Source organism: Cyanistes caeruleus, chromosome 14 (genome assembly GCF_971803275.1).
Source record: "Cyanistes caeruleus chromosome 14, bCyaCae1.hap1.1, whole genome shotgun sequence".
NCBI lineage: Eukaryota > Metazoa > Chordata > Aves > Passeriformes > Paridae > Cyanistes > Cyanistes caeruleus.
Window position 1 is genome coordinate 1,459,536 of NC_141714.1, and position 12,965 is coordinate 1,472,500.

At 57.9% G+C, this 12,965-nt stretch overlaps 1 long non-coding RNA gene across 1 annotated transcript; it reads right to left on the reverse strand.

Annotated features, from left to right (window-relative positions):
• Positions 1-6,815: 6,815 nt before the first annotated feature.
• On the reverse strand, positions 6,816-7,776 carry LOC147650486 (uncharacterized). Its single transcript, XR_015276350.1, has 3 exons — positions 7,644-7,776; positions 7,257-7,399; positions 6,816-6,973 (listed from the first exon to the last, which is right to left on the reverse strand). It is a non-coding gene; the product is annotated as an uncharacterized LOC147650486 (long non-coding RNA).
• Between the last annotated feature and the right edge of the window lie 5,189 nt (positions 7,777-12,965).

Genomic DNA, 12,965 nt, shown 5'->3' on the forward strand with positions numbered 1-12,965 from the left:
GGCGAAGGGCTGGGCACTGGCACCCTGAGGAGCAGAAGAGATGTCCCAGCCAGACCCCTCTCTGCCCTGCCTGCTCACAGCACCTCTCCCAGAGCCCCCGGGTGACCCTGAGCAGGGGGACAGAGCTGGGGCTGGCCCCGAGGCTGGGCTGGGGCTGGAGGAGAAGCGGAGCTGTTTTGTAACAGCCTCCCCCGGGGAGGGATCACACCACACCGGAGAACGCCTCCGGAGAGGCGCTGCGGGCACGGAGGTGACCAAATAAATTGACACCAGGCAATTCTCAGCGGAGCTCCTGAGACAAAGTAATTGAAAATAAATGAAGGAACATGACACCTGGCTGGCAGATCAGTTATCTATAGCGTCCCTTTCCTGAAATAACTGCCTCCCAAAATCCGTCCGCCGAGGCAAAACCAAGGAGATGCTCACGCAAAATAGGCCATTCCAGCAGGGACCTGGAGGCCCCTTTATTTTTAATGGAAGTTGCCAGAAGGGTTAATTGGATGGTGCATGGAAGAGCCCTCCATCTGAGGATCTCCTGCCCTTGCCACCACCGCAGGAATGCTGAGGGTGAGGCGCCCCATCAATCCCGTCCTTGGGAACACTCGGGTCACAGACCAGTGCCAGAGGGGTTTTCCTGCTTCTCCAGCCCTGGCCACGCCAGGGTGTGCTGCTCTCACCCCACAGGTTTGGGTCATTAGGATTTGGGGTGAGTCAGCAGCACAGCAACGCTCAAAAATGTCCTGGAACTCTTCTAACAGGGTCCTGCAGAAGCCACTGACCCCAAACTGTGAGGATTGTTCAAAAGTGCTTTTATTCTTGATGGGGCTGAGCTCCTGCAGAGCCTGGTCTGGGCAGTTCCTGCCCCTGTGGAGAGGTGGAAGCAAAGGTGAGGAGAAAGGAGCTTGTGGAGGGCTGGTGTGCACAGCCCAGCCAGCACAACCCTGGGGTCAAACCCACCAACAGCAGCCAAAGCTGCAGCAAATCCCAGATCACCCACCGGCCTCTGCACTGCTGAGCTGGGTCACACCTTCCCCCTGCACCCCCGGGCAAGGGGGTGTCCTGGAATCAGGGAATCACAGGGAATCACCTTCCCCCAGCACCCCCGGGCAAGGGGGTGTCCTGGAATCAGGGAATCACAGGGAATCACCTTCCCCCAGCACCCCCGGGCAAGGGGGTGTCCTGGAATCAGGGAATCACAGGATAGCCTGAGCTGGAAGGACCCACAGGGATGATTGATTGAACTCCTGGCCCTGCATAGACACCCCACAACCCCAGCCACAATCCCTGAGAGCGCTGCCCAAACACTCAGGGCCATTCCCTGAGTCAGGAGCTTGGGAGGGATTTGGCTGATGAGCTCAGAACCCAGGGGCCCAGGCTGGCAGAGGGGTGGCTGTGGCAATGCCACGCTCGGTCCTGCACCCTCTGCAGGGCTGGCCTGTGCAGGGGAGCAGATTTATCCTGGGTATTGGCATGAGGAAAAACCTCTGCCCACAGGAAACAGCTTCAGGGGAAGGAGCTCTGCCCATGGCAGCCGTGTCCCTGAAAGGGAAGAGGTGTCCTGGACAGTGACATTGGCACCACCAGCCTGGCCCTGCCATTGCTCTTCCAGGACCTTGGGGACGGGACCCACAACAAGTGCAGAAGATCCTGTGGGCACCTGGTCCCTGCCCATTCCCAGGGGAATGCTTTGGCTTGGACCTCACTGCTGCTTTTCCTCCCTTTTCCTGGGTTAAATCTCCCTTTGGGAGCAGCTCCATCCAAGCCTGTCTGTCCCAGGGAGACACCACCTGCTTTTCCCCTTTCATCCGCTCTGCTCGTTCTGCAGATGAAAGCAGCCAGGACAGAAAGCATGTGCTGTACCTTTTGAACAGAGAAAAGGAGAAAATAAATGGCACGGGGAAGGTCTGGGCCTGAAAATAGAGTGGCCTTCAAGCTGAGGGGCCTAGAGACATCCCAGCTCACACAGCCCCAGCACTGGGCTGAAGGACCCCCACCTCTCCCCATCACCTGGGGCAGGGCAGGGCCGCACCTCACTGGGGACCCCCTCCTTGGAATAAAACTTGGCCACGCAAGGGGTTGAGCTTTGGGGACAGACACCAGGTGCCCTGAGCACTCCTGCCAGGGCTCTTCTGGGGCCTTTGATGGGTCCTTCCACCCCCAAACACCAAAAGACACAGGCAGGAACAATTCCTTTCTTACAGCAAGACGTGCTCCTGATTTTTCTGACTTACCTCATCAGTTCTCCTGATTTTTGGTGGTTCTGGCACTTGCTGTCATTAAATGAGGCAGAGGAGGGGACGAGCAGCCAGGAGTGTCCCAGCTGGGCCACGTCTTTCTGAAAAGAAAGAAAGAAAACAAGAAAGAAAAGGGTGTCCCTCCCCCTCCAACAACCCCTGTAATGAAAACATGGCCAACGCTGGGCTCTGCCCTCTGCCCTTTTTGGGGCGGGTTGTAAGGTCACAGGGACGTGGTCCCCTGGTATTGATCAGGGCTCTTTGGGGGCTGGCATATGGCACCAGGTTTCAAAGGCCGAGCAGCTCGAAAAGAATTAAGTGGGGGCAAAGAGTGGAACGTCCCAGATTGAACTCCTGACACGCGGGGGTCAAAGAGCGCCGCAGATAAAGCGGGGTCTGGAACGGCCGGGGCAATGGCAAAAATAAATACGCAGGCGTTAAAAATCAACACCCCCCCCAAGGCTGGGGATGAAATCCCACCGTGCTGCCCAGGGAGAGATGTGGGCTGGATGAATTGGATGTGCTGGGGAATAACCAACGGGGAGAATGTCCTTGTTTGTCCCAGGGGTGAGAGCAGGAGAGCCTCGCCTGGAGAGCGGCCCCGTGGGCTCCATCAGCTGGAATTCTGTGGGGTTTCACCTTCCTTCTGAATGTCCCTCAGCTCCTAAAGGACAGAAGGGCCACCTTTGGAAAGGGAGAGAGGTGGAAAGTGAACCTCTGGCTGTGCAGGACAATGGCTGGAATACGAAGGAAGCAACGTCAGTGATCCCTACTCCAGAGCAAGGTGAGGTGGGAGAGGTGGAAGGGTCCAAGAAATCTGTCAGAGGCCTTTTCCCTGAGCCACAGCGGCCGAAGGGTCAATCCCGTGGGCAAGGCACACCTGAGCAGGTGCTGAGGGCAGGGAACCACGTCCTGCCCCTCCCATCAGAGGGTCCTTCCTGTGCCCAGGGGCTCCAGGTGGGAAATGGGGTGCACAAGGATAAGAAAATCAACAGCTTCACCCATAAAGCTCGTGGAACACCGTCCTGGTGAGGGTTGTGGCCTTGGGCCCACACTGGGCATCTCTCCCCAAAATCAGCAGTTTTTTCCAGCTTTTCTCCTCGTCTCACCCACTGCAAAGGCCAACTCCTGAGCTGTGTTCCTCAGGGGAAACTCCAGCTCTTCCTTCGGGCTCCAAGGAGCCAGACTCCTGTGTGTCCCTATCCTTATCCAGCAGGGATGGCTCCCAGGCCCTCCCCTCTCCTGGTTCCTCTCATGGTTCTGATGCGGGCCCTCAGCTCCAGGCCGTGCTAAAGGAGCGGGATGGAGCTGGAGGGATGTGGTGAAGGACAAGGGAATCTGTGGAGATTTTCCCTGCTGGATGGAGGTTTGCCTGGCAGAGCAGGCCCAGCACCGCCTTCCCCAGAGCCCTGAGGCTGGGAGCGCTGGGGAGGACACAGAGGACGCCCAGCGTGCCATGGGGACCAAATTCTCACAGCCTGGATGGGCTGGGGAGGCTGCAGACACCTCAGGAATCGTCTTCCTGAACCTGTGGATGCTTCAAGGCAGGTTGATGAACTCAATCCCGATTTTCCAGCTGGCTCATCCCGTCGGTGTGCAGTGCCAGGCCCCGATCCCAGAGCCCTGCTGAGGGGAAAGGCCCATGGCCTGGAGGGAAAGCATAAAATGGAAGAAGCTTTCAGTTCATGGCTTTCCCGTGGTTGTTTGGGTTCTTCCCAGCTCTGTGGGAATCCACCAGGCTGCATCCTCATCCCTCTCCTGCCTGGGCCGTGTCCCACACGCAGGAATCCCACGGTGCCCTCTGCTCCGGCTTCTGAACCCCCAAAATCTCTGGTGTTCCGTGCTGAAAGTCTTGGAACAAACCAGGGAGCTTGTTTTCCTGGCTGATTTCTGTTGTTTCCTCCTCTCTTGTTCTCCCAGAGCCTTTCATGCCCAGCCAAGGTGCTCTATCTCCCTCCCCAGCTCTGCCTGCAGGGCCTCGCTCGGCTCTGCTGTGTCTCCTCTGTCTGGTTCCTGATAAAACAAACTGCTCAGCATGGCTGGGTGAGCTCCCAGACGTGGATCAGGCATCCAGAGCCTCGCCACCACCAGAACACTTCCACCACAGCACCTGGCCATGATGTCTCCAACAGTGATTTCCCAAAATTTCCTCTCAGAGTGGTTCTGGTGCGTAAGAGAACAAGGGCCTCCCTGCTGAGCACCTTATCAAGATTTTAATTTAAAGAAATATAAATTTTTTTATAAAATCTTGGGGAGGGGTTGAGGGGTAGCTCAGTAGCCAAAGAGAACGGCTGGATACTTGGAGAAATGGGAAAATTTCTGGCTGTGAAGGCAAATTACACATCCAGAAGGTTGTGCTGCGCCTGCCCTCTCCCTTGACCACTCAGGTGTGGCAGACAGGAGAGGCAGGGTGGCATTTTGTGCCCTCAGATGTTTCTCCTCCGTCTGTGTAGGTGGAATCCTCTGAGTGACACGTTATCCCTTCCACTCCGCACTTCCCCCTGGATTTCTCCTTCTCATGACTGCTCCAAAATGTGTTCTAGAGCTGCTGTACGATGAGCAGTCAGTGCCTGCAAACGCTGCCTCCTTCCCCCTCCCGTTCCTCGTGGTGAATTCAGTAGCAGATGGCAGCCTCAGAGCCCTGAGAATGAAGTGCTCCAGAATTGACAGCACAACACGAAATCTTCCTCCCTCTCCCAGCGCCGCGGCTCCGATGGCGCAGAGTGAATAATTTAGCATCCATCTCTCATTCAGCAAATGCTGCCGGTGAGCTCTGCGAGGATGATTTTTATTAACTGGCCGGCTGGATGCAATTTTCCAGCAAAGCCTGTGTGCAAACAAATTGGAGCTGAGTGCTGGGTGAGTGCCAGTGCTTCTGGCTGCCTCCTGCTCTGGGGAGATGAGATGCCCACATCCTGTTACACCATCTCCGCTGCTCCTCCACTCTTTCCCAAGCCCACAGGGAACTTTGCTGCTGGACAATCCTGGGTTCCTATCAGCCAGACACATGTTCATGATGGTTGGTGGGTTTTTTTGTTGTTGTTGTTGTTGTTCCCTGGGAACACTTGAGCAAAATCTGGCTGCCCAGCCTGGTCTGGAAAAGCCATCGCGGATGTCGCTGATGGGGCTCATGGGATCTGACCAAGAAAAACAGTTCTGAGCCCTTTTGTTCCTGCGCCATTTGTCCCTTTCCGCCTCATTCCAGCATCAGGGTGACGGTGTCAGGAGGTGAGAGTGGCATCTGGGATCACTGGGCCCCTCTGCTCTCACCTGCTGCCAACAGGAGAAGTGGGGCTAGCCTGGAGCTGCCAAAGCCTGGCAGGTCCTGGAACCCCAGGGTGGTTTGGGCTGGAGGAACCTTAAAACCCACCTGGTTCTACCCCCATGGCCAGGGACACCTTCCACTATCCCAGGGTGCTCCAAGCCTGGCCTCGGACACTGCCAGTGTTGATTCCTGGTGAATTCCTGCTTTGGCACTGCCTCTTCCCCACCAGCTGTTGCTTGCAGCCCTCCACAGACCCCGAGGGGTGATGCTGTGGGGGTGACAGGTCCTGCAGCCCCTGTCCCTGTCCCACACAGGCGTGGCCCCAATCCCCAGGGCTCCCCGAGCCTGGCAGAGCGGCAGTGGCACCCCGAGACGCCCGCAGGGGAGCGTGATGGATACGGATCTTGCAGTGGGCAGGTAGCAGAGCTCTGTTGGACAGGTGCCTGGAACATTAGGCTATTATTGGAAACACCAGGCTTTTATGGTAAGTAATTGTGATGTTATTGGGCGTTTTCCCTAAATAATCCACCACACTCCCATCTGCCGGCAGCTGATGCTGAAGGGAGAGGAGGGTGGGTGCCAAAAACCGGGAAGGTGAAGTGGTTCTGCTCCAGTGGGATGTGAAATGGGGAAGGTCTCCACGGCTCTGCTCCTGAGCAGGGGCTGTGTCCCTCTGCCCTGGAGCCTGGCCAGACCCGAGAGCTCTTTTCCAGCTCTCTCTGAGTTCTGTGTGCTTGTGGTGTCCTTCTCCTCTCCCTGGCCTTGGCTGGGGCAGGGAGGTGCTTGGGGAGATGCAGGAGATAGCGGTGCCTCGCTATCGCTATGGGATGTGGGCAGGAGCTTCCAGCAGGAGTGGGGAACTCCTGGAGCTCCACTCAGGTCTGGGATGGGCCAGAGCCCGTCCGTGTGTCTGGCTGCCCCACACAGCCCCTGCTGGTGCACATCTGGAGATCCCTGGTCTGCTCGGCCATTCCTGCAGCTCTGTAAATACTGGGATTTACTGGGGTGTGAGACCCTGCCCACTGGAACTTTGGAATTCCTGCCTCGCCCTTCTCCACACCCCCACGACGTGGGATATTCAGAGAAATGCACCGGAGAAAAGGGTCCTGGTTTCTGCAGGAGGTTCTTTTCCATAGAAACATGGAGCTGGTGAGGTTGGAAAAGCCCTCTCAGGTCATAGGGTTGGACTCAGCACTGCCAAGGCCACACCAAACCACATCCCCAAGTGCCACATCCATGCAGTTCTAAATCCCTCCAGAGATGGGGCCTCCACCCCTGCCCTGGCGTGCCTCCTTCACACTGGGGGTATGGCAGAAGCGACTTTTTGGGTCACTTTTTCCCAAGTCCCAGCCAGAGGAAGCCTTTTGGGAGCTTGGAGGGTGGATATGGGCACCTGAGGGGCTTTGGCACCGCACCTTGTGGAGGCATCTGGGTCAGTGCTGTGCCACGGTGAGATTCGTCCTCTCCTGAGCACCTAGGGAAGGATAAGAGCATCCCCAGAGCTGGAATCAGCAAGGACAGCTCTGGCAACTAGGCCACCCTGGCTTGAAATAGCCCATGGGGCAGGATTAGCATCGTTCTCCCCGAGGAGAATCCCGAAAGGGAAGAGGTCTCCCTGGAAATTTCAGTCTTCTCCTTTTTTCTCATGCTCAGCCCAAAGGAGAGTCTCGCTGCTCCTCCCAGCCCCCCTTTCCTGGCTGTGTCGTACACAAACCCCGTCACTCGGCAGGATCCTGGCTGGCCCTGGAATTACTCACCAGGAATGAGCCATTTCCATGTGCACACTGTCACCCTACAGTTGTCTGTGAGAGCTGGGCTGCCAACATCTGACAGCTATAAATAGCCCAGGGCTCGGAGGAGGCAGGAAAACACCTTTGAACTCTCCTGAAATCTGGTGGAACTGCAAAGGGACAAACCATAAATATTGGCCTAAAAATACAGTTCATGGAATGGCAGAACCCTGGAATGGTTTGGGTTGGAAGGGAGTTTAAAGATTGTCTATTTTTTACCCCCAGCCATGGCAGGGACACCTTCCACTGTCCCAGGCTTCTCCAAGCCCCAATGTCCAACCTGGCCTTGGACATTCCCAGGGATCCCACAGCTTCTCTGGGCACCCTGTGCCAGTGTTTTACCACCCTCATCACCTTCTCCTTTTTCTCTGATTTAAACGGACCCAGTGGGGGCTTGGAGCAATTCAGGGCTCAGCTTTGGCATCTCCCCTGCCAGCAGCGCCTCCAAGAATCCACTCCCGGAGCCGCTTTTTGGGATTGGCTTCTGCCAGCGCTGTCTGGACCTGCCTCTCCCCTTCCTCCCCATCAGCCCACCCTCCTCCTCCTCCTCCTCCTCCTCCTCCTCTCCTCCTCCTCCTCCTCCTCTCGTTGTCCTGGCAACCAGAGGCCAGGACGCCTCTGCCCCGGGTGACAGCCCCGCAACAAAGGCGGCTTTGAGAGCGTCCCCAGCGCCCTTCAATGCGGGCCGGCGAGTGCTGGGGGTGGCCCCGAGCCCCGGGGGATCCCCGCAGGCTCCGGCCGTCCCTCTCCGTGTCCCGGGGGTCAGGGGACAGCCTTCACCGGCTCCTCTCGCCCACGGGGCCAAGGTGGCTGAAGGAGGGGGCACGGGCTCATTCTTGTCACTGTGGCAGGGTGGAGAGCGGGTCAGGCACCTCCAAAGGGCTGACACAGCCCGGTGGGTCCCCAAGTGTCATTCAGAGTGAAGGAAGTTGTCCATCAAAGCTGGGGGGGCTGTGGGAACACCTGCGGGAGCGCCTCGGCAAGAAAACTCCCAAAACTCTGGCCCTGCTGTTTTTCCCTGTTCCCTCCTCTCCCCAAACCTGCTGCTCTTTCCCAGAGCCACGAGACCCCAGGAATTCACGGGTGCAAATGTAGAAACAGTTTCCCTGCAGCAAGACATTCACTGGGGTGAAGGATGAGGCTGGATGAGGATGAACTTCCCTGGAAGTTACTCCAGGGAAGAATTGATCTGCAGATGTTCTTGCCTGAACCAGCAGCAGTGCTGGGTTAATGGCTGGATTGATAATTACAGTGATCATTCCCACCCTAAATGATTCCAGGATTCCAGGGATGTCACAGCACATCAGCCAGAGCTGAGGCAAACAGGCTTTCCCAAAAATGGGAGGCAGGGAGGATGAAACCCTGCTGGAACACAGACAGACCCCACTCTGGGGGCAGGTGGGGGTCAGGAAGCACCAGGGGTCCCTCAGTGTCCCCTCTGCTCTGTGGCCACTGACACCAGCTGGGGGAGGAAGGAGCTGCCCACATTTTTCATAGAAGGGACCTCAAGCTCAGCCCATCCCACCCCAGCCATGGCAGGGACACCTCCCACTGTCCCAGGCTGCTCCAGCCCCAGTGTCCAGCCTGGCCTGGGACATTCCAGGGATCCAGGGGCAGCCCCAGCTGCTCTGGGCACCTGTGCCAGGCCTGCCCACCCTGCCAGGGAACAATTCCTGCCCCATATCCCATCCAGCCCTGCCCTCTGGCACTGGGAGCCATCCCCTGAGGGGGTGAGGTGCCCATCTGCAGGCAGGGTGGCCCAGGGGGTGCCACATCCCTTGTCCTGCCCCTCCGGCTCCTGACACAGCCCCAGTCCTCACCCAGCCCAAGCTCCCTCTTTGTGGGCTCATCGCTCCCTCACTTGCTCTTGTCCCTCTTGGCTGAGGGCAGGAGGGAGGCAGTGTCCTGGGAAAAGTAAAACTTGAAAGCAAAGCTGGACTTTCCATTGTCAGGAGGCTTCTTGTTTTTTTTTTTTTTGATGCATTTCCTCTGGGTCGTTTCCTTTTCATTCGAATGCGGGATAAAAATATGTTTCCTCTGACATCAGCCCGCTGTCCCTTTTGGGCAGGGATCTGCTGCTGGCCTCCCTGAACACCCCAGGGCTTTGCATTCCTCTGACAGCCATGAGAAACACGCCAGGAATGAGTGGCCAGGCCAGCTGGGGGCACTGGGAAGGACCAGCTGGGACATCGTGGGGCTTTTTAGGGGGTTGTTCATGGTGCTGCTGTTGCTGGGAGGGGAGTTCAGCTTCGTTTGCTCCCCCACAGGTGAGGAGATGGGGAAATTCACCCCTTGTGCCCTTTGGAGCAGCAGCCTCGCATGGAGGGAGAGGATGGGACACCCTGCCCTGCTGCCCTGGCACAGGAGCCCAGAGCAGTCCCTGGACCCCTGGCAGTGCCCAAGGCCAGGCTGGAAGGAGCTTGGAGCAGCCTGGGATGGTGGAAGTTGTCCCTGCCATGGCAGGGGTGGAATTGGGATGAGCTTGAACGTCCGTTCCCACCCAAACCAGTCCGGGTTTGGATGAGAGGGTTCATCTAGGCCTGAGCCCGGGCTTGCACCCAGGCTTGGAGCTGGAACCAGGTGATTTTAAGGGCTCTTCCAAGCCAAAGCATTCCATGATTTCATGAACACAAAGGCTGCTCGGAAAAGTCAAGGCTTTGCTGCAGCTCCATGGGAGAGGAACTGGAGCTGCTCCCTCGGTGGGGACGGGGGTGAGGCTGGAGCTGCTCTCCCTCGCTCACCACACACACACTGAGAGGTCCCAGGGCTCCTGGAGACCCAGATGTTTGCACAGCTGTGCTTTCACCCTGTTTGCTTTGTGCTGGGTGGCCCTGAACTCCCACAAAATGTTTGGTGTGGGGGGCGTGGGGTCCCTGCAGCCAGGGCTGGGACTGCTGGCCTGGATGGGGATCAGGGAAGTTTCTGGCCTGGCCTCTGACGGATGGAGCTGCTGGGAAAGGATTTCTCTCCAAGCTCTCTCAGTTTCCCATCCTGATGAAAGCGCTGGGGAAGCCAGAGGCCAAATGACTCCTCTGGAGCTGGGCTCTCCAGAGGGGCTGGTTTGCTTAAGAGAGAGCTTCAGGAAGGAAAAGCTGTCCCAGGGAACATGTGGATGTGGAAAAATGGGACACTTCAAGCTCTTCCAAACATGTTTCCAATGAGATCTGGAGGAGTGGAACAGCTCCAGCTGAAGGACTCATCATTTTGGGATGGCAGTGGTTTATTTGGGAAGGTCCTGGCCGGGACAAGGGCAGGAATTCCCCAGGAACAGGCGCAGAGAGCCCTTTTTCCATGGCCAGACCATCCTCCACGCCTCCCTGCCACTGCTCCACGTCTCCAGCTTTCCACTCTTCTGGAAAAGGGGCATTTCCCCTGTTGGATCCCATTCCCCAAGAATTCCCCTCTGCTCACCTCCTCCATTGCTCCTCCACCTTCCCCAAGGGCAACTCCATCCTCCTGCTTCCCTCCTGGCTGCTTTCCCCCTCCACCTTTCCATCCCTGTCCGTGTCCTGCTGGCCCCGGGGGCTCCATCAGACCCACGGGGCAGCTCCTGCTGTGTCCACGCTGCTCCTGGAGAGCTCCGAGGGGCAGCCACACCCCAAAACCCCGGGCTGGGGGCTCTGCATCCCAGATGGGATCCAGCCATGGGCATCTGAGGCTCTGCTGCACTCTCAGGGTTCATCCCCAGGGGTCTGGCTGAGCCCTGGGTGCGGTGGGAGTGAGACATGGTCGGGTGAGACATTTTTGGGTGCAGAGAGCGCCGTGGTGGGACAGGCTGCTCTCAGCGCCGCTCTCACCGTGCCTGTGCGGGAATGTGGTGCCGTGGGGGAATTTCAGGAGCAGCTTTGGGTTCAGGCATCCCCTGGGTCCCGGGAAAGGAAAATCCGCTGGCCCAGGCTGCCCCAAGCCGGGCCAGGAGCGGGAGCGACAGACGGGACAATTGCTCCATCTTGTGACACCGCCTGCCAATGCAGCGCTCGGGAACGACCAGGGCTTGGAATGGCAGCATCTCCTGGGCTGGGAGGGACCCCCAGGATCATCCAGCCCAGCTCCCGGCCCTGCACAGACCCCAAAAACCCCACCCTGGGCATCCCTGGAGCGCTGTCCAAACCCTCCTGGAGCTCTGGCAGCCTCGGGACCGTTCCCTGGGCAGTGCCAGCACCTCTGGGGGAAGAACCTTTCCTGATCTCCCACCAAACCCTGCCCTGGCCCAGCTCCAGCTGCAGGAATTGCAGGAGCTGCTCCATCAGGGGAGCTCCGTGTCCCACTCCCCAGCAGGAAACCTCCGGGAATCCTCTCCATCCTCCCCGTGGTTCCCATGGGAGGCAGCAGCTGGATTCCCTGGGATTCTTCCCTGCTCCCTCCTCCTGCCAGTGGGAAATGAGGATGTGGGAGAAGCAGTTCCTGGGCACCAGCTGCACCCCAAGCCTGGGAATGACCCCGGGCACCGAGGAGCCTCCTTGGCTCGGATTCAGGGCTGCTCAAGGGGGAGCAGAGGGGAAAAGGCTGAGATTCCAAGGGCTCTGCAGGAGAAGCAGAGCAGCTCCGGGGGTTATGGATTGCTCTGGTCCAAACATAAAACCAAACATTGAAAGCGTTTGTGACCGAAGTGGCTGCCTGGTGATTTACAGCCCCTGAGGCAGAGCACGGAGCAGAGGGGAGCTGCTCCCTCCTCCTCTCCCCCATCCTCTGGGATTTCAGTTTGGGAAAGGTCCTGCTGATCAGATCAGCCCCAAATTCCCATTCCTTTGAAACCTTCTTGCTGAAAGGCTGCAAGATGAATTGAACATGGTGGAATCATGGAAGCTGGGGATCTTCTGGGAAGCCTGACTCTGTTTTTTGGTGTTTTTTGGGTAATGTGCTGAGGTCAGGGATGGGAAAGTGGCACCAACTATCATCCAGCCCTTTTAGCTGAGGCACAGGAGAGTAACTCCATGGATAAAATCCCAGTCTGGGGTCTGGAACTTCTGCCCCCCATCCCAAATTTCCTGTGAGATGTCACCTGTCCCCAAGCCCCAGCAGTGACCCGTGAGCTGTGAGCTGACTGTGTCCCCTGGGCAGTGGTGGCCCTTCCCCGTCCCCAGAGCACTCTGGAGAAATCCCGGAGAGGAGCAGAGCACAAAGTTCCGAGCGGCCATTGGCACCTCAGGCACGTTCTGCTTTCTTTGATTTGATTTCTTTCAGCAAAGTGCCTTTTCCACCCGGGATCCTCGGCGAGTGTCACCCTGCAGTGACATGGGCCCCAGGGAGAGGCAGCAGAGCGGAGCCTGGCCGTGTCACAGCCCCACAAACCAGCCGGGGCCTCGGCTCATGCATCACTGTCGGGGCTGGCAGCGCTCTCATGGAGATAAATGGGGACGTGGCCCCGGAGTCACTTCCACTTAGGGGATGGCAGGAAGAGACGGGTCCCAGACAGGTCAGCAGGAGACAAATCAGCCCCAGGGTCACGGCTGAGCTGCTGCTGGCAGGGATGTGTCCCATCCCACAGCATCCCACAGCCTGTGTCCCATCCCATAACCTGTGTCCCATCCCATAACCTGTGTCCCATCATATAACCTGTGTCCCATCCCACAGCACCCCATAGTCTGTGTCCCATCCCCTCCCATAACCTGTGTCCCATCTCACAGCCTGTGTCCCATCCCATAACCTGTGTCCCATCCCATAACCTGTGTCCCA